Raw genomic sequence first — 21,614 nt, 5'->3', positions numbered from 1 at the left:
TGGGAAGGCATTGCACGAAGATGTGCTACTTGTGGGTTGGGAGCTCTCATGGAAGAGTGACCTCCAGGTTTGGGAAATTCTAGTCAGACACATGTATGTTGACGACTATTAAGACCCAACGGTCCCTCACATTGGCCTCCAGTATTTTCTCCAGAGTGTTGTCTCAGGGCTCTTGTAGGATTCTCTCTTTATCCATGGTCTTAGTCTTATGCCTTTGTTCACTGTCTAAACCACTATCTACCTTGGTTCAAGCAAAACAGAAATTCTTCCTCATTTTTCCAATTACTCTGGCCAGTTGGGCATCATTTTCTTTGAAGTGTGTAGCAGAGATAATAATAAAGTCTCTCTCCTCTCAGCCTCGCTGTGTGGCCCTGCATATGCTGTGTGTAATCCTGAAGGATCTGTGAATAATTAACCTTGTTTTTTCAAATTTCCCTGAGGGTTGTTACTGAAATGTGTGATCATTGTGATCATAATAAGAACCCCCAAGGGCCAGTCCAGCCACAACATTAGCTCCAACTGGGGAAATATCCATAGCCTCAGCATATATCCTACTTTTTTTTTAACATACTAAAATGCTTCCCTTATCGTTCTTTACAATAATTACAATATATTAATATTGTAATTACAACAATAATTATATATATATATCAATAATACCAATAATTACATATATAGTACCAATAATTATATATATAGTACATTTTTTAAGCTTAAAAACATTAATCTCTAGTGAAAACCAAGAAGCAAGTAATTGTGAACTATTTGTCAGAGCAGCATTTTCTGATTGGCAAACTTATGAACATACTTTGTAACCTCTGAAAACATACATTGTCTCATAGGGTAATTTCTTTCTTCAGTGTAGGACAAGACATGTGTATAATAAACCCAAACATCTCTAGTTTTCCTCTCATAAGAGGACAAACATAGGTAAAATTAGACTTGTCTCGGAATCAATGTTTCCATATTTTATCTGATTTTAAAATGATCTAGACATTCCATGAATTCTCATTTAATTTAATTGAGAAAAACTCTAAAGTTTCAAGTAACTAAAAATTAATAGACTGTAACTGTGCAGGACCCTATGAAGCCTTCTGGGAACAGACCCTTCCCCCCACGTCCTCTACTTGCCTCTGGTCTGTAGAAAATCTTTCACCTCCTAGGCCTTCCCTGAGCTCCAAAGAATAAATTTAATCAGAAAAGTGAGAAAAGACAGAAAGGAAGGAAAAGAGTCAAGCAAGAAAAAATAATAGTTTAGCCATTAAACAAAGTCAAGGACCCTGAGTTCCTCCTCAAGGGCTGTAGATAATATTCTGAGCCATCTCCTTTGAGCTGTTTTTCTGAGATTGAAACTCCCACCAGGTGGAAGAAGTTTTAACTGCATGATGCCCACAAGCATGTAGACCCAGAACGGTTGGAACCAGAAGGCTGACTCCTGATTACCTCACCACCAACCAATCAGTAGCATGTCCACAAGCTGATCATGTATGCCACAACACCCCTCCCACACCCTGGCTTTAAAAACCTTTCCCTGAAAACCATCAGGGAATTCAGGCCTTTTGAGCACTAGCTACCTGGATTCTTTGCTCAGCGCACTGCAATAAATGCTGCACTTTCTTTTACCACAACCCTGTGTCAGTAGATTGGCTGTCCTGTACGCAGGTGAGCAGATCCAAGTGTGGTTTGGTAACAAGACTATTATTAAGTAGACTTTCCAAAAACATAATTATTCCCAAAGAGTTCACCCCAAAACTCTTCCCTCATTTAGATTTAATTTTTCATCATATCAAGTTATTTTTCTTGCTGATAAATTAGCAAAAAAAAAATATGAACTTGTTTGACTTTCAATAAACCTAGGTAAAATTAAAGTATTATACTTAACATTGTTGACCTTAAAAACATGTCCATATGAATTAAACCTACAATCTTTTTTTTTTTTTTTTTTTCGGTACGTGGGCCTCTCACTGTTGTGGCCTCTCCCGTTGCGGAGCACAGGCTCTGGACGCGCAGGCTCAGCGGCCATGGCTCACGGGCCTAGCCGCTGCGCGGCATGTGGGATCTTCCCTGGACCGGGGCACGAACCCATGTCCCCTGCATTGGCAGGCGGACTCTCAAACACTGCGCCACCAGGGAAGCCCGGGGCTGCCCCCTTCTCCTTTCTAACACCCTTGGGGAAATGGAAGTGAATATACAAGGAGAAACAATTAAAGCCCTAATAGATACAGGAACAATCTTTTCAATTTTAAATCCTATCAAAATCAAAGGCTCCCTCCCTCGGAGTAATACTTTAATACAAATGTCAGGGGTTTACAATGCACTCCTTTTTCCTAGTAGAAAGTGCCCTTATTCACCTGTTTAGGTAGAGATTTGTTAAAAACTTATGAAGCCCAGATTTCTTTCACTCCTAAGGGAGAAAGGTTTTTAGACCTAAAAGATTTCTTTCATCATAAAATGTTTGCGGCCCATGGTAAAGGTGATGCAGAACAAGAAAAATTGCTAGGCTTAGTATTTAAAAACTTATGGGGACTTAATCCTACTGACATAGGGAGAAAACATTCTGCATCACCCATTAATTTACCATACACCCCAATAAACCCCGCCCAATATTAGTCAATATCCATTGAGGCAGGAAGGTAGAGAGGGAATAAAACCCTTGCTATTGAGATAGCAGATAGATGGGCCCCTGGGCTGGACAGCCGGTGTTTGTCAAGTGGAGTAAAATTGAAGCTTTGTTCTCACCCAGACACTCCAGGGACAAAGCTGGTGGCAGAAGCTGAGCTCTGTTGAAGTAAAGAGATAAGATGACAACTCCTGAGGTCAAGGAAAACTTCCCTGTCTGCACATGCTCAAGGAGGCTCCTTGGGGGTCAAAAAGGGAGGGCCCCCACCCCATAATAAGTGTGGACATGCACCCACAGGCCTCTGCGGTGGGATCCATCTTAGCAAAAAGTTACGCAGACATCTTGAGGAGGGTCCCGGGACCAGCCAGTTGTGAAAAAAGAAACACGATAATTGGCCAAAGGTAAACAAAGACCTGGAAGGACTGTCCTATATAAGTGATTTAAATCACCTCTTCACTGCGCTTCTCATTCAGGACGCCTGCACTCCTCTCGAGGTGTGTATTTCTGCCTCGCTTCTAACTTAAATAAACAAATTGCTTCTCTGTGTTCTCTCCCATACATTGTGCTGTGTCTCTAATAATAAACTTTGTACCTGTTTTTACAGCTTTTGCCTCCTTAAAACATTCTTGCTTTCAAACAGGGGAAAGAGCTAGGGCCACTTTGCTTCTAGCCTCTGGCCCCTGGTGGTCTAGCAGCTAGGATTCCTGGTTTTCACCCAGGCTACCCAGGTCCAATTCCTGGGCAGGGAACTAAGATCTCTCTTCAGGACGGCTCACTGCTGTCTCTCCGAGATCACTATCAGCTTACATTAAGAAAGAGCTCATCATGCCTTGCACCAGACCTTGTAACATTCCCATTTTGCCAGTTAGAAAACCTAATGGCAAAGGTTGGAGATTCATACAAGATTTGAGATCTATCAACGCTATTATTATTCCTTGTCATTCTGTGGTACCTATCCCCCAAACCTTACTGTCCCATATCCCTAAAAATAGTGACTTCTTTTCTGTGATAGATCTCTGCAGTGCATTCTTCAGTATCCCTGTACACCCTGATGATCAGTATCGTTTTTTGTTTTTTTGGGTTTTTTTTGCGGTATGCGGCCAGGCCTCTCACTGCTGCGGCCTCTCCCGTTGCGGAGCACAGGGTCCGGACGCACAGGCTCAGCGGCCATAGGTTCACGGGCCCAGCCGCTCCACGGCATGTGGGATCTTCCCGGACCGGGGCACGAACCCGCATCCCCTGCATCGGCAGGTGGACTCTCAACCACTGCGCCACCAGGGAAACCTGATGATCAGTACCTTTTTGCCTTCACTTGGAATGAACGGCAATATACATGGACTGTGATACCACAGGGCTACACTGAAAGCCCCACTTACTCTTCTCAGATATTAAAAGCAGATTTAGATGATCTAGTTTTTCCTCATAAATCAGTCTTGATACAATATGTAGATAACTTGCTATTGTGTTCAAATTCCTTAATGAATAAGCAGCAAGACACCCTGTACTTGCTTCAGAAGTTAACTTCAAAAGGACATACAGTGTCCAAAGAGAACATACAATTTTGTAAAGCTAATGTAAAGTATTTAGGACATATGATATCCAAGGACAGGCTTTTAGTTGATCTAGACAGAGTAAAGGGCATTTTGGCCTTCCCTACCCAGAGAACAAAAAGACAACTGAGAGGATTTGTAGGTCTTGCAGGCTACTGCAGGAACTGGATTCTGAATTTTTCTTTAGTAGCTCAACCATTATATGATTTATTTAAACAAGACCAAACTTAACCTCTTTGCAGGGAAACAGAACATTCTAAAGCCATGGAGAACATAAAGGGCCTCCTGGCAAAGGCCCCAGACTTAGGGCATCCAAATGATCATTTACCCATTTTCCCATTTGTCCACGAAAACAAGGGTGCTGCACTAGGAGAATTAACCCGACAGCGTGGCGGCTACTACCGACCAACAGGATATTATAACCAGCAGCTAGATACAGTAGCCAAGGGCCTTCCTCCTTGTCTCTAAGGTGTCCCTGCAACAGCTATGATATGTCAGACCACAGAGGAGATAGTCATGAGTCACCCTCTGTCTTTGTTCCTCACTCTGTGGAAGCCTGACTAAACTCTCTTCACACACATTATTCTACAAGTCGGTTAACTTCTTATGAGATTGTTTTGCTCTCACCAAACGTAACTCTCCACAGGTGTAACAAACTTAATCCAGCCACCTTGCTCCCAGAAAAATCTGATAACGAAAAGCATGATTGTATTGGGTTCTTTTTGTTTGTTCACTTTTTGTTTTTTAATAAATTTATTTATTTATGGCTGCGTTGGGTCTTCATTGCTGCGCATGGGCTTTCTCTAGTTGCAGTGAGTGGGGGCTACTCTTTGTGCCAGTACGAGGGCTTCTCATTGCAGTCGCTTCTCATGTTACGGAGCATGGGCTCTAGACACACAGGCTTCAGTAGTTGTGGCTCACAGGCTCAGTAGTTTTGGTGCACGGGCTTAGTTACTCCTTGGCATATGGGATCTTCCCGGGCCAGGGCTTGAACCTATGTCCCCTGCGTTGGCAGGTGGATTCTTAACCACTGTGCCACCAGGGAAGTCCCATGATTGTATTGTCTTAACTGACAATCTTTTATCTCCTAAGACTGACCTTCAAGAAAGCCCAATGGCTTTCTTAACTGATTTTATATTATTCACTGATGGTTCATATTTACAAGGACCTCATGGAAAGTACCAGGCTGGCTGTGCTATTGTTTCTCCAGGGTCTACCCTCGAAAATGGTCCCTTGCCTAATGTCTCTTCCACCCAACAGGCTGAATTAATAGCACTCACAAGAGCCTGTCAGTTGGCAAAAGGAAAATCTGCTAATATTTACACAGACAGCCACTAGGCTTTTGGAGTGGCACATGATTTTGGTATGCTTTGGAAACAAAAAGGATTTCTAACATCCTCAGGACAGGCTACCAAAAACAGGAAAAAAGTAATAGAGTTATTAGATACAATTCTGCTACCAAGTGCAATTGCTATTATTAAGGTATCAGGTCGTTCAAAGGCTGACACTACAGAGACAAAAGAAAACTCTTTAGCTGATCACACCGCCAAGGCAGCAGTCCCACAAATTATCAGCGACCAACTAACTACTGCCTTTCCCTTTCAGCCTGCCAGTAACCTTAATTAACATGATGTTAAGGTTTTAGAGAACAGCACCAGACAAAGAAAAAGACACCTGGATACAGAAGGGAGAAAGATTCAACTCCAACCGAGAGCTGTGGATAGGCCCAAACGGGAAGCCTAGCCTTCTGTTTGGAGCTCAATATCCTGTTTTACAATATATTCATGACTTAACTCATTGGAACCCAGATAAGATGGTGTTATGGGGTAAACAATATTTTTGGAAACCTTCCTTTCCTATAGCTCAGAAGGTCTATTCAGGGTGCAAAACGTGTCCAAAATACAACCCAGGAAGGCCATTACATAGTTCTCAGGGAAGTTTTCCATTACCTGCAGGTCCTTGTAAGATATGGCAGATTGATTTTATACAGATGCCTCCCTTTCGAGGTTATCAATATGTTCTTGTTATGACTTGTATGTTTTCACACTGGGTTGAGGCATTGCCATGCAGAAGGGCCACGGCACAATCAGTAGGGAAGCTGCTTTTAGAAAGAGTGATTCCCATCAGGGGAATCCCCTCAGAACTACCTAGTGACAGAGGAATTCATTTTACTGGACAAGTTGTTAAGGAAATTTGTAAAATTTGGCCGATTATGCAACATTTCCACTGTGCCTATCGTCCCCAGTCTTCTGGGTTAGTGGAAAGGACAAATGGAACAATGAAAACTCAGTTGGCTAAAGTTATGGTTGCTTATTCCTACCCTGGCCTAAGGCTCTCCCATTGGTTCTCCTCAACCTCAGATCCACTCCTTTTGGCAAACATCGTTTGTCTCCCTTCAGGATTATTACAGGGAGACCAATGAGATTGGATAAAGGATTATATCGACCTATATTACTAAAGGGAAATATATTACATTATTGGAAAGGTTTAATTAAATTGTTGGCAGGACATTCTAAGCTTGTTTCTGAAGCTCATCACAGTCATCTATCCTCAAATGAAGGTCAGATGCCCCATGACTTACAACCAGGAGATTATGTATACTGGATGAGCCATCATTTAAAAGACTCCCTCCAACCTAGATGGAAGGGCCCTTATCAGGTTTTTTTTAACTAGCTCATGCCCAGCAAAACTGAAGGGAAGTGACTCTTGGATTCATATTTCCCACCTAAAAAGGGCTCCTGCACCAGACTGGTCTATAGAGAGAACTGCTGACCTCAAACTCACCTTCCAGCAATGCTCTAATAAGAAAAAAACTCCAGCGCCAGGATGAGAAGAAAACAACATCAGAAGTAGACAGCGGGCTTCCCTGGTGGCGCAGTGGTTGAGAGTCCGCCTGCCGATGCAGGGGACGCGGGTTCGTGCCCCGGTCCGGGAGGATCCCACATGCCGCGGAGCGGCTGGGCCCGTGAGCCATGGCCGCCGAGCCTGTGCGTCCGGAGCCTGTGCTCCGCAACGGGAGAGGCCCCAACAGTGAGAGGCCCCGGTACCGCAAAAAAGGAAAAAAAAAAAAAAAAAGAAGTAGACAGCTATCCCAAGGTGCGGGACCTGACCTGTATGATGATTCCTAACGTCTTCTTCTTGGTTTCTTGGACTCTTGCGCACGAATCAAATGTTTTTCTATCATGGGCACGACCCTATGCAAATTTTAGAAATCCGTCCAATTGTTGGGCTTGCGGTCAATTACCTGCATCTAGTACTTCTGGTTTACCTTGTTGGGTTTCTCCCCTCCAAGGCTCTGATTGGATGGCCCTTAGAAAGTTTATTTTAGAAAAAAGAAATTACAGTTCTCTCTGGGTCACTACTGATATTACTAGATGAGACCCCCTCACTTAGCCAATCACGCATACTTCTTCTGACCCTGGCCATAAATATGAATTTACCTTAAGGTTACTCAAGCTCAATCAGAACAAGCTAAATTTCAATCAAAAAATGTAAACGCTCGACTATTGGGAAGGACCCTTCCTCAGTTATGGGATGGATATATATGGCTAACATCAGGCTATGGTCGTCTAAGTTTAAAGGACCCCCTACGCTGGGAACAATTAAATCATACTAATCAGTCTAATAACACTAGAAAATTAGGCTGGGTACCTTATGAAAAATGCCAATATATCATTTCCCTTAAAGATAGTGATTGGTATGAAACGAATTGGGTCAAGTGACCAGAGATATACTGGTGGCACCTAATGGGACTCAATGGCTTTGTGGGTCCAATCTATGGCCCTGGCTTCTGCCAGGATGGATAGGAAGGTGTACATTAGGATTCCCTTGGGCTCAAGACCACTTACGGACAAATCTAGATGCAACTCCAGCAAATTTACCATCAATACGAACCTGATGGACCAAGAGTGTATTTCACTGGTGTGATCACTTAGCAGCTATTTTTGTGTCTGCAGTAAGTCTGGAAGATGTAATATCCCACCTTGAAGCCTTAACAGAATTCACTCAAAAGGCCTTAAATGATAGTAACTGTAAGGCCAACAGGCCCGAGGCAGGAGAACACAATCAGATTCACAGGTTGCATCAGACCGAAATTCTCCGGACCACCCAGTTCCAGAAACTGCCCTGGAGACATTCCGGACCACCCAGTTCCAGGAACTGACCTGGGGACTTTGAACCCGGCCCAGCCTTCCCCCGCCTTTCGAGGGGCGGGACTAACGGTCCCCCAGGATACCCAAAAAGACCACCAAATAAGGAATACGCTGCGCCCTCCCAGATTCACCACACCCCTTTCCCTTCTTCCCCTATAAAATCTTGCCCAACCCTCGCCCGGGGGCGACTTCTCTGGCCCCTTTCTCTCGGACCAGTGAACCTCGCCCGGGAGCGCTCCCTGATAAAGCTCACTTGAAGCTTTCCTCTGTTTCGCGGTGCCGTTTGTTAAGATCCGACCTTACAGTAACCAGGCTATTAGCCTACTAAATTCTGAGGTCTCTATGATGAGGAAAGCTGTGTTACAAAACCACATGGCCCTTGATATCCTTACAGCATCTCAAGGAGGCACCTGTACTATAATTCGAACTAAACGTTGTGTTTACATACCAGATGAATCCTCTAGTGTAACACATTTAATGACTCACATGAAAAATAAGATTGCTGCCTTAGATGATCCACTTCCTAGCCTTGGTGATCTTTTGGGAAGATGGTTTGGTTCTGGAAGCTACGGCTTAAATCCCTACTTGTAACTTTATTAACGTTACTAGCTGTATCACTTGTGACTTCTCTATTTTATAGGATTGTTGTCTCTTACATTACCCAATGTGTAACCAGGCCCCTGGCCAAATTAATGATGGCTAAACATCTTGAAGAAATAGATCACATTTATAACATAGAAAAATTGTAATAGTGTGATTCTAGGTATGGGAAGAAACAACAAGGGAAATATCTCCTGGATCATAATAGGTTAATGAGACAGAGGATCCAGAAAATCTTTAATTATCAATAGGGTCAAATCCAAAACTTAGTACCTGGAGTGACATATCAACAGGAACTTTCACCTGATCTGGGATGAGCCTCCCAGCGCCATATGACAAAAATTGGTCACGAAATATCTCGCAAATATTGGTCGAATTCTGGACCAAGAGGAGGATCTGAGAAATAGAATATTTCCTGCCATATCAGATAAAAAAAGGATGTCACATTCATCAGCAAATGCAGCCACTACAGATGGTGAGCTGGTGAGCCCTATGGGAACTCAGGAAGGGAAGAATACCTGCCATCTAGCAGCTGTCAGACTGCAGCCCCTCCCCACAGTGAGCCCTGAGGAAACTCAGCATGTGAAAACACAGGATACTGGCCCCAGATGGCTCAGGTGCATATCAAAGGAATGATTTCAGCGAGCCCAGACTCTTGCATCTTCCCATACATAGAAAAGCACTAAATTCCTTAACTTGGGATACCTGGTTTTCTTTCATTTACAGTAATCTTTTGATGTTCAGACTACCTCCTCAGAGCAGTCCTCTCAGGGTTATATGAGATGCTGCCTCATGGGCTTAAGTCCTAAAACTTTCCACCGAATAAAACATAACTCTCAACTTTTAGGTTGCACGTATTTTTTCAGTCTACACAGTCAACAAGGGAAACATCCCAAGTTCTATCCTCAGCATTTCCAGGGACAAGAATGTTATAAACAACATCTGTTATAAACAAGTTATAAACAACATCTGATAAATAGCGAGCAAATGCAGTCTCTTTCAATTACAATGATTATTAGGAAACAGAAAGCAAAAGTAGACTCTAGAGCTCACTTCCATGAGAAGAAAATACCATGAGAAGGAGTCCCTAGTATTGTTACTGAACACAAGTTCATGTTCCCAATGCACAGTGATGCTAAACAAACTGAAACATGGAGTTTGGAGCAGAGAAGGGTTTATTGCAGGACCATGCAAGGAGAATGGGTGGCTCATGCTCTAAAAAACCCTGAACTCCCTGATGGTTTGGGGGGAGAAGTTTTTATAGGTAAAATTCGGCATGAGGGTTGCAGGGTTATTTCTTCTGATTAGTTGGTGGTGAGGTAACAGGGCGGTGCTCCAGGAATCTTGTGCTCAGCCTGAAGTTACCATCCTCCAACTGGGTGGGGGCCTTAGTTCCTGAAGAAGGACTCAAATATACTGTTATGTATATTCCTTTTTTTTTAAATTTATTTTTGGCTGCACTGGGTCTTCGTTGCTGCACATGGGCTTTCTCTAGTTGTGGCAAGCGGGGGTTACCCTTCGTTGCGGTGCGCGGACTTCTCATTGTGGTGGCTGCTCTTGTTGCGGAGCACGGGCCCTAGGCGTGCAGGCTTCAGTAGTTGTGGTGCATGGGCTCAGTAGTTGTGGCTTGCGGGCTCTAGAGCGCAGGCTCAGTAGTTGTGGCGCACAGGCTTAGTTGCTCTGTGACATGTGGGATCTTCCCAGACCAGGGCTCAAAACCGTGTCCCCTGCATTGGCAGGCAGATTCTTAACCACGGCAGTAGCAGGGAAGCCCTGTTATGTATGTTTCGTGAGGAGGAACCAGGATCCTGCTTTAATCGCTACACTACAGTTTCTTGACTGTTCGGCAAATGTCTTTGTTTCAGCATTCCCTAATTCCCTGATTAGTAGCTGTTTGAATCTGCCCTTTGGAACTCAGGAAAGGTCTAGGATGCTTAAGTTCTTTCCCAAAAATAAGAAATGGGGGACCTGGAAAGGCTTTTGTGCCCAGGAGGGCCCCACAGGACTCTGCTCAGCTTCAGCATGGGGGTACATACAGAAGCGGTCTGAATGGGCCTTATTTACATCCTGATTCCAAAAACGTGCTCTAAAAGACATATTTATGGGAGGTACAAAATACGGGGTGTAAGATGGGCTGCAAGGATGTATTGTACAACACGGAATATAGCCAATATTTTGTAATAAGTGTAAATGGTGTGTGACCTTTAAAAATTGTATAAATAAATAAATGCTTTTATAAAAAAGACATATTTACATCCATTATGAAAATTAAATTATGCATCTGGCATTAAGCAATACAAAGGATAACTGTTAATTTTGTTTAATGTGACAAGGTCCTGTAACCAAGCAGGACCCTGAGGGGCTCCTGGGCATAAAAGCCATTCTGTGTTCCCCATTTCTTGTTTGTAGGAAATAGGTTCCATTCAGCCTCCATGACCTTCCCTGAGTTTCAAAGGGCAGGATCAAACAGTTGTTAATCAGAGAACACCGGTTGGTGGGGGAGGGTGTTTGCTGAGACAAGGGAGGAGCAGTCCAGAAACAACAGTGCAGCCTTGGGGCAGGGTCCTCATTCCCCATCAAGGGCTATACATAACAATATCTTTCATCTGTTCTGCCAAACTAAAACCCCCACCAAATGGAAGATGTTAACTACTTGATGAAGTATTCTTCACTCCAGAGAAAAGGTCACAGTTTGATAACCTCAAGAACCACAGAAGGTTGTCAAGAGATTACCTGAGACCAGATTAAAGGAGTGCAGGTCCTGCATACACCTTAATCTTATCAGCAACCCCACCCTTGAACCACTGCTATAAAAACTCCTCACCAGATCCTCCCAGGTTGGGACACACAGTTTTGAGGGGCATGAGCCTGCTGTGTCCCCCTTTGCCTGACAAAGCAATAAAGCTTTTCTTTTCTACTTCACCCAAAACTCTGTCTCTGAGATTCGATTCAGCACTGGTGCACAGAGGCCAAGTTTTCGGCATCAGGGTGAAGTAAATGTGGTAGTTATGCAACCTGGGTGATGGGTGTAAGGAGAGGTCATTATATTCTTCTTTCTACTTTAATGTGTTCTTGAAATGTTTCTAAATACAAATGCTTTTGACAAGCAAATGTAGTTTTTAGGAAGGGAGGCCTAGGGCAACTACACAAGTGATTTCTATTTCAAGTTGTAATAAGTTGTTATTCTTCCGCCTCCAGTGCTTCCAGCTGCTCAAAGGATGCAGTTAACACTCTTAAGGAAGTATGATATGATCCCCTCCCCCGCTAGCCTTGTATTTGTCTCACAGCCCCCAGGGGTTCTGCACCCAGTAGGGCAGGCTCTGGGCCTGACCTCAGCACAGGGTTGAGAAGTGAGGGTGGCCCAGTTTCCTCTAAGATCTTGTCCATTAATACTACAGTAGTACCTGTAGGTCAGTGATAGTCTGGTGTAGTGGGATCAGGTCTGCATGTGGTCTGCCCAGCTCTCTGGGAAGGATTTCAGTCTCAGTCTCTTTCCTCATTAGCTAAAGCAATTTCCATACACAGTGTATTAAAGTAGTAAAATAGTCCTTGCAGTCACAACTGTCATCTCAGGCAGTTGCTCTTACAGTTATTACTGCAGTCACCCACATTCCCCAGGATCCCCTCTACCAGTAGCAATAAAGCTGAACTAGAGGATGGTAAATCCGACCTTGTGTTTGTGTATGTAACATTGTGCCACTTGTATTAGCAGAGAGTAGGTTCTTGTCTCATCGCAGAAAGAATTCAGAGACAAAACATGGAGGCCAAGAAAGCAAAGTGAGGATTTATTAAGTGAAGGTGTAATAGAGCGCTGCAGTGCACAGCCATTGCTGCATGCTGTTACCCACCCCCCTACTCCGTTACCAGGCAACGGTTATTGGGAGACCATTAATGGCCGATGGTTAGAGCAGAATTAGAGGTCCTGCTCAGCCATTGGTCAGCACCATTCAGCCATTGGTCAGCGCTGCAGTGGGCTCCGCCCCCAAGTGAGCAATTGTCAATGAGCGACTGTTAGAGGGGCATTGAACAAATGGTCTGGGGAGTGGTTGGTAGTCGGGTGGAGAGTGAGGTAAGAGGCAGATCCCAACCTTCTTCCCCAGGGCCCTCCAGCTCACCCAGCCTCCAGCCGGCCCAGTGAGCTGGAGGGCCCAGAGAACAGGCTGTGGGTGTGTCCTGCAGGCCTCCAGGGCCCCTGCCAAGACTGTCCACAGCCTGGGCCGAGGCCCTGAGGCGGCGGGGAACCTCTCCTCCATCCATGTCTCTGTGACCTAATGGCAGTGACAGTTTGCATGGGACACAGTCTGGGGGACCTGGCACTGTTTGGGTGGCCTGAGGAGCCTGAGGGCCAGTTGGGTCCTGGACACCTGGCTCGCTCAGTGATGACAGCCGGGCAGGGTCTGGGGACCTGGCCCTGAGGGAGCTTCCAACTGAGATCTGCCTCTCCAGCCAGGCCTGGGTGATGGTGGGAAGACCCAGACTGGGTGCTGGACAAATTCTCTGGGGCAGGGGAACCACTGCCCCTGCCCCCGCAGGGACCTCCTTCTCTTAGCCACGCCTGGATCTCGGAGGATGAGAGTTGTGCCTTGGGACCTTGCCCTTTCCTGTCAGAACAGAAAGCTACATTTGTTTGGTGGAGATTTACAGGAACATCCTTACCTGACCATGACCTGACCTTAAGAACAAAGCAGCTGGGCTTTCCTGGTGGTGCAGTGGTTGGGAGTCCGCCTGCCGATGCAGGGGACACGGGTTCGTGCCCCGGTCCGGGAGGATCCCACATGCCGCGGAGCAGCTGGGCCCGTGAGCCATGGCCGCTGAGCCTGCGCGTCCGGAGCCTGTGCTCCACAGCGGGAGAGGCCACAACAGTGAGAGGCCCGCGTACCACAAAAAAAAAAAAAAAAGAACAAAGGAGCCGACACCAAGAAGCTTGCAACAACTAACCACACCTCTCCCTCACCTTTCCTATAGAGTGCTTTGCTGAAAGCTTTCGGGGAGTTTGGGGTTTTTCAGGCATGAGCCACCCATCTCCTTGCATGGCCCTGTAATAAACCTTTCTGTGTTCCAAACTCTGTGTTTTGGGGTTGTTTGGCCTCACCATGCGTCGGGCACACGGACTTGCATTTCGGTAAGAATCGTACACTCTCAGAAGGGAGAGCGAGCAGGCTCGTGTGAGTAGCTGCCCTGAATTCCTTCGGCAAACTGGTTCTATGATGTGTAAAAATGTTTGGGCAGAATATCCATTGAGGAGGGGAGGGGGTTTATTGTATTGATACTTCCTAATTTTCATCCCAGCTCCACCTTCCCAAGTGGAGGAGGGATTTTAGTTCTTATTTGATCTTGATCAGAAGTGTCATGGTTTCAGTGCATGAAGGGAACTTCTTATCTGCAAGGCTAATTTTACTGTAATGAGGGCATAATGAGCAAAAGGTTACATTCTGACCCCCAGAGATTCCCACCTTTGCCACCTTTCTTTGTCTGCCTCTAGGACCCCTGTCACCACAAGATGTATGGTTTCCTGCCACCTGGCCCATGACCCCCCTTTTCTCTGCTCATATCTAGCAATCTGCCTGCTCTAACTCTTAGAAAACTCTTGCTTACACACTTGCTGCATTCCCTACACCAGCTGCTACCCCTGTTGCATCTACAGCTCAAAGCAGAGACCAGCGAGAAGCAACCTCTTAACAACACAAGCAAGGAGGGTGATGCTTTTCCTGCTTCTGCCTCATTTACCACCACCTGGAAGGCATGACAGCGGATCCAGGAAGGCCCAGTGGAGAAAAGAGGTAAACCAGAGTAGTGCCTCCCTTACTCCATCCTGGGCTCCAGGCTCCTCTGGCCAGTAGCTAGTCTCCGGGGCTCTCTCCAAAATCCCACCACTCTGTCAACACCTGTTCCTAGGTCTCCAGGACACCCCCTGTGGGGAAAAGACTCTTTCCCAGTGTTGATGGATCTGTTACAGAACCGTTGACTGAAACCTCCCTCCTTGGCCAGGAACAGTGATAACCGCTTGCATGAGTTGTCTCGCAACAAGAGGTCCCGATAATGAATGCCGTGCTACCACTGAAAACTAACCGGAAGAATCTGGGAGCAGCCGAAAGGAGGGAGGAGACACCAGTCCCTGTGTCCTACCGACCTCCCAGAATCCTCCTCACTGGAATCCATCTTGTCTGAGAGATGTGTGCCACCAGGAAGGACCCTGAGTCAAACCAAATATGGGCCAAGCAAGATGATTGCCCAGAGACAACCCAAAACCTAACTCCATTACCATACAACCCAAGACTGTAAGCCACGTGGCAGAGCAGCTCTCCTGGATTCCCTTACCCTGCTGCTCTCAACCCAGGTGCCACTTCCCAATAAAGTCTTTTGCTTTGTCAGTACGTGTGTCTCCTCAGGTAATTCATTTCCGAGTGTTAGACAAGAGCCCACTCTTGGGCCCTGGAAGGGGGTCCCCCTTCCTGCAACAGATCTGTCCCTAGAATACATTTCTAAAGGAGCCTGGCTATTCCCTGACCCTGCTTCTCCTCCCAAGTATAACTCACCTCAGTTAGGTTTCCCGGGCAACCCCTATTTCGTCACCTCCTGAGGGTTGACAGCACTGCGCACACTGGGAGGTGGAGGATTGAGCAGCTGAAATCAGTTCAAGAGTAGATGGTGGCCTCCGAGAAGGGGCCATCTCTAGAGGAAGGAACCTGGATAGACCCCTGTCCTCTGCTTCCCCTTGTCCAAACCCTCCCAGTGTGACTTTTGTTCCCCTCCCTGTCTGCTTTCCTTCTTACCGGATTTTAGGTGCAGCAAGATGTAGAGAGATACGGAGTCCTGTGTGATTCCCCAGGACTCCTAGGTCCTGGGGAAGCCCCAGAGCCCAGCTCTGCTGCTGGTGACACATCTCCCATTGTGCAGCTCTGTGTATACCCACGTCTTCCGGTCCCCAGCCAGCCCTTCACCCAAGTCACTGCCCACCCACCTGCCTCAAAAAGAAAAGAGATTTAGTATTTCAGAGACTGGTGTCCAAGTTACACGGTTAGCAAGGACCGACCCGGGGCTGGACCCCAGGGCTTCTGAGTCCTTGAGGGGTGGGAGTGTGGTGGCAAAATCACTGCGGTTTCCCTCCAGGTTTGCAGGGATCCTCTGTGTGCTCTGAAACCTCATGGCCTGGCTTCTAACCCAGCACTACTGCTTCCCAGCTCTGTGATCATGAGCAGGGTCCTAACCTCTCTGTGCCTCTGTGTCCTCATCTCTAAAGTGGGGATCACGCAAAGGGCTTGAACCGGTGATGTCAGAACCGCTCAGGTCACTTGTGACCTAGAGATGGGACCCTCTGCCCTTCCCAGTGTTCCACTCCCTGTTGTTCTTGCACGTGTGGCATCAGAGGCTCAGCCCAGCATACCTGGGTACATTGCCTTCATGTGCCTGGAGGGCCGGATGGTCACCTAGTCTGACACTGAGCATCAGAACGTGGAGTCCTTGATGCCATGGTTCTGAGACAGGAGGGAGCCTCCTGGGAGTAGAATTGACCTGGGTGCTGGGCTGGCAGTGCTTGTTCCAGGACTACCTGCATGCCACGATGGGCTACCTCAGTGACAACCAAGGTGAGTGATTCAGGAGGCGGCACGGCGTCCCGCTGCAGAGACCCCAGGCCTGAGGTCCAGGGCCTCTCACCTCACCCAGCAGGTCAGGGGGCAGCAATGCGGCCCCTGCTTGGCTGGCCAGTGCCAGTACCCTGGGGAGGGATAGGCTGTCAAGGTTGGGGTGGGGGAAGCAGCCCTGAAAAATGGGCAATTCACCTAAAAGCACTGTGTAGAGGGGAGGATCATAAAACAGACTCAGAGGGCTTCCAGGGCTTCCAGTCATCCACATTCAATGTCCCCGAAAAGCACAAAGTGCACGTTTTGAAAAGTTCCTCAGGCATTTTTTTTTTACACTTTAACATTTATTTTGCATATTTTTGCATTTTGCATATGAAATATACATAAAACCTTTTCAAATAGTAAATATTCTCAATAATAAAATTTTAATAGTGACAATGTGTTTGAATATGCATCATTATTTTTGTTTTTTTAATATATATTGGAGGATAGTTGATTTACAATGTTGTGTTAGTTTCAAGCGTACAGCAAAGTGAATCAGTTATACATATACATATATCCACTCTTTTTTATTTTTTCCAGATTCTTTTCCCATATAGGCCATTACAGAGTATTGAGTGGAATTCCCTGTGCTACACAGCAGGGTTTTATTAGTTATCTATTTTATATATAGTAGTGTATATATGTCAGTCCCAATCTCCCAATTTATCCCTCCCCCACCCCTTATCCCCTGGTAACCATAGGTTTGTTTTCTACATCATGCCTCTATTACTGAGTTGTAAATAAGTTTGTTGGTACCTGAAAGGGTCCTCAGGCTTTGAGCAGAAAACCAGTGTGTGAGGCAGCCTGCGTGACCCCTGGGTTCTCACCTGCCCCCCCACCTCCCACCCCAGAGCACCCTTGATGAGGCTGGGACCTTCCAGGGTTCACATTCTCCAGCTCATGGCCAGATTCAAGGTCCCGGCTGATGGCAGCGTCCAAGGGTTTTGTCAGTTTGCTCTGATGTGAAGGACTACATCACTTGGAGACTGATGGCTGCCATCATGTCACCCTCAACACCAAGTGCAACTGGGAGGCAGCGTGGCCATTGAAAAGCAAAGGAAGTCTGGTCTGGGGCATGAGTGTGTCTACCTCCTGAAAAGGTTCCCAAAGGACCAGAGCAAGCCCGTGGGTCAGACAGGTACCTGTCCCTCCAGCCTCTCGTCCCAGCAGCTCACCGTGTCCACGGTCCCACCAGGTATAACAGCAGGGTTTGGGACCATCAGTGTTTAAGCGGTGCCCAGTGGAGCTGATGGCCAAGCTGTGCTGCCTACTGCTTCTCCCGTGATTAGAGACTTTGCATCCACAGTATCAACACCTCATTCAGCAAAGGCGGAAGCACTATCCCGTGCCTGTCTTCTGGGGCTACTAGGCTAAGAACATCCCAGTGCCCACCCTGGGGCTTTACCATCTCCTGGACAGAGGCTGTCCTCCTACAGAGAGGGCTGAAAATTAATTAATTTTGAAATTAACGTTGAGCAAGTGCACATGACACATGAGTCTTGATTCCACATCTAGCAGCACCTGTCTACATCTTTATCTCTTCACTTGGAAAACGGGGGTAAATTGCATGCACCTCCACACTGGTACAAGGACCACATGAAATTTCGAAATTTCGAAAGTAAGTGTGCGAAACACCGTTCACAGGTAAAGTGACGTCATTATCGTCAATGGATGTAGCAGGACACAGGGGCTCTCTGGGGGCATCTTCCTCCCCCTCGAGTGTACAGGCACTCACCTGAGTTTACCTGAGTGCCAGTGTCAGTGTACAAGAGAGGCTGTGAGGAACTGTCTTTCTCTTGTGTCTCCTTTCAAAATGAGGCTGTGGCTCTGGGTGACCAGAACTCAATGGATTGGAGAGCAAGCTGAGAGGTGCTGCCAGGACCTGCCCCGGAGGTGCAAACACACCCCCTTGTCTCACTTATGGACTAGATGTTTCTGTTTACAAAATGCCTCCTTGACTGGAAGAACAGAAACGTGGTGCATTTTGCTAACCCAGCTGGGCTCCATGCTGCCTCTCTCAACCTGCCTCCTCCGATGTGAGTCCCAGACCCTCCTCCATTTCCCATCCTGTTGCTGGAGGCAGGTGGCATAGAGCAGCCTTAACTCAGGTCTTGTCCTGGGACTTGTAAGGGGGGGTGGGAGGGAGGTCCAACAGGGAGGGGATATATGTATACATATAGCTGATTCACTTTGTTGTACAACAGAAGCTAACACAACATTGTAAAGCAACTGTACCCCAATTAAAAATAAACAAACAAAACAAAACAAAAAACAGCTCCAAACATGATGGAACACCTGCTGTGCACCTGCACTCTCAAATGTGTGTCATCTCAGTTAATCAGCCTTCCTTCATTTCCTTGTCTTTTTTTAACATCTTCTAAGCAAAACTCTTTGCTAAACTCTCGGTAGATTACAGTTTACCTCTGTGGTTAGTGAATTTCCAGAACTTCAAAGATCAGATGTATAGAAGAGTCATTTTACCAGCAGTAGAGGCTACCCGGGTGAGGCATTTCAAGCAGGTGTAAAGGGGGTCCTCAACTCACAGAAATCTGGGGCTCTAAGGGGACGGTGCTGGTGAGTGTGAAAACCCAGGTGCTCTCGGTTCCCAGAGCAGAAGTCCTGGGGTGCAAGTATTCGCTGCTCAGGGTTTGCCCCCAGAAACCGGGGCGGGGACAGGGACAGGGAATGCACTCTCTCATCCTGGAAGGGATCAAAGGCTGGGTACCTTTGATCAAAGCTGGGTACCCCGTGTGGCTCCTCCTGGTCCAAGGTGTGGATGGAAAGACTCTCTGGCAGGAAGCTCCAGCACCCCGCATCCCCCCTGTAGCTTTCTCTTCCCCTCCATTAACACCCTCTTCATGGGTTTGCTGCCATAAGGCAGGATTCTCAGGATAAGGTTGCCAGGACCATGGTCACTTTAGCTTCACATCCTCACTGGCCAGGAGCCCTCATCCACTTCAACTCCTCTCTCCTTCCACACCACACACGCCCCAGTGTCCCTCCTGACTGTGGACCTGGACAACTTTTAGTATTTCTTCTCTTGCCTTGTCTTTCTCTGAAGGTGAGCTAAGCAGAACTTGGAAGGTGGGGGAAGTGTGAGAGAGGGCAAGGGCTCCAGCTCAGTGAACTTTGTGGTTCCTTCCTGCTCTCAGGTGATGGTAGCCAGCACTCCCCCACAGAAGGAGGCCTGTTTACCATCTTCCTTCCTCCTTCCTCCCCTCAAAGCTCTCAGGCCAGAGCAGTGAAGACCTTATTGGTAGATGAAACTTACCCAAAGGTTGTGAAGGGTGAGAATTTTTTTCTCATAAATTTATTTATTTTTATTTATTTATTTTTGGCTGCATTGGGTCTTCGTTGCTGTGTGCGGGCTTTCTCTAGTTATGGCAAGTGGGGGCTACTCTTCATTGCAGTGCATGGGCTTATTGCGTTGTCTTGTTGCAGAGCACGGGCTCTAGGTGCCCGGGCTTCAGTAGTTGTGACACGTGGGCTCAGTAGTTTTTGGCTCACAGGCTCAGTAGTTGTGGCGCACGGGCTTAGTTACTCCGCGGCATGTGGGATCTTCCTGGACCAGGGCTTGAACCCGTGTTCCCTGCATTGGCAGGCAAATTCTTCACCACTGTGCCACCAGGGACGTCCCTCGATTAACTAGATTTTTCTGATGCCCAACTTCCTCTATTCTTTCCCCTCCTTGTGTTCTTTTGACAATATTAAAACGCAACAAACGTTGTGCTCTAGACTCAGATCGTTGCAATCCGGCTTCTCCTCTCCTGTTGGCCTGGCAGGACACCACGTGGGTGGTGGCCCCGAGACAGCGCAAAGCTGTACTTCTGGCCTTTCCCTCTGTTGTGTAAATTGCTCCCCTCACTCGCCCCAATCAGGATCACCAAAGCTCTTCCTATGAATTTTCAAATATCAGGAAAGGCCCAGCTGAAAACTATTATCCTGAACATGGGAATCCCTGGTCAGAATTCAGGGGGTCTGTGAACCCAGATGGGGAAAATAACCTTTATTTTCACTAACTTCTAGCTGAAATTTAGCCATTCATCCCCTGATGAGTAGAGGTAGCAAAGATCAGTGGTGTTAGCAGGACCGTTGCCTCGGTCCCAACAGAAACCACAGGTGTTTTCGTATCACATGACAGTTGTCTCAGACACCGCCCGACTTTCCAAATGGCTGTAACTTGAACTTCACTGCCTGGTCTCGTGGTCTCGTTTCGTGAGGCAGGAAATAAGCATATGTGCTGTATTTCACAATTACCGCAAACAATTGGGTTTTTTTCATGTTTTCTTTTCCTGAGCCCACCAGAGGGCGCCATCAAGGACCTGCGGGCGGGCCCCAGGGTGCGTGCGGTGGAGCCGCAGCCAGAGCCCGGCCGGAGCCTGAACCTGAGCCAGGGCGGGGTCGCAGCTGCCGCGGCCCTGGGGACACTGAGCGCTCTCTCGCCCGGACCCCGGCGAGGGACGCATCCTACGGTCGGACGGCGGCCGGCGTTGGCACGAGGCCCCTGCCCCACAGCTGAAGACGGACTCCACCGGGACCGGCACCCTGGGGCAGCGCGTGAGGCTGCCGATCAGGCGGCCGCAGAGTCCCGGGAGTGCGCGGGACCGGCGGTCGCCGCTGCCACCACCGCTGCTGCTGCTGCTGCTGTCGGGACTGGTGCGGGAGGGCGCAGCAGGTAACCGGGCGGAGAGGTGTGGGAGCCGGGGCGGACCCCCAATCGTCCCCCAGCCTCGCGCCTGTGGCGGTGCTAGGGAGAGATCCACCAAGAACGCGGAAGCTATTCTGGGTTTTGGGGAGGGGGCCGGATGGTGAATCGGAGAGCTGATCCAAGATCGCAGGGGTCGCTGAGCCCCGGGCTAGGCAGGGCCCCTGTTTGCCGCCTCCCATTTCAGACCCCTGATCGGACTGAGCGGTCAGGAGGGTGGGGACCCCGGGGGACCCAGCCGACGCCACAGCTTCCTGGGGGTCCCTTGGCCTCTCTGGAGGACGCCGCTCACGCTCAGTTCCCAGGGCTGGGTCCTCCAGGAAGGCCCTGGGGAAGCTCCGTGGAGGCAGGAACCTGAGCGCT

General features: G+C 47.6%; 1 protein-coding gene across 5 annotated transcripts in view; it reads left to right on the top strand.

Moving 5' to 3' along the window:
• The window catches only part of LOC105748394 (H-2 class I histocompatibility antigen, Q10 alpha chain-like), a 77,204-nt gene that overhangs the window by 39,174 nt on the left and 16,416 nt on the right, over positions 1-21,614 (top strand). For 2 of the 5 annotated variants that reach the window (XM_049708606.1, XM_012535838.3), the window contains exon 1: positions 20,867-21,221. The exons of the other annotated variants lie outside the window; for them this stretch is intronic. The gene's annotated coding sequence lies outside the window, so the exon portion shown is untranslated. Of the gene's footprint in view, positions 1-20,866; positions 21,222-21,614 lie in introns of those variants that run through there. 5 annotated transcript variants of the gene reach the window in all.

This window comes from Orcinus orca, chromosome 3, assembly GCF_937001465.1.
Source record: "Orcinus orca chromosome 3, mOrcOrc1.1, whole genome shotgun sequence".
NCBI classification, from domain to species: Eukaryota; Metazoa; Chordata; class Mammalia; order Artiodactyla; family Delphinidae; genus Orcinus; species Orcinus orca.
The sequence above is the reverse complement of the archived record's forward strand: the minus strand, read 5'-3'. Positions and strand labels throughout refer to the sequence as shown.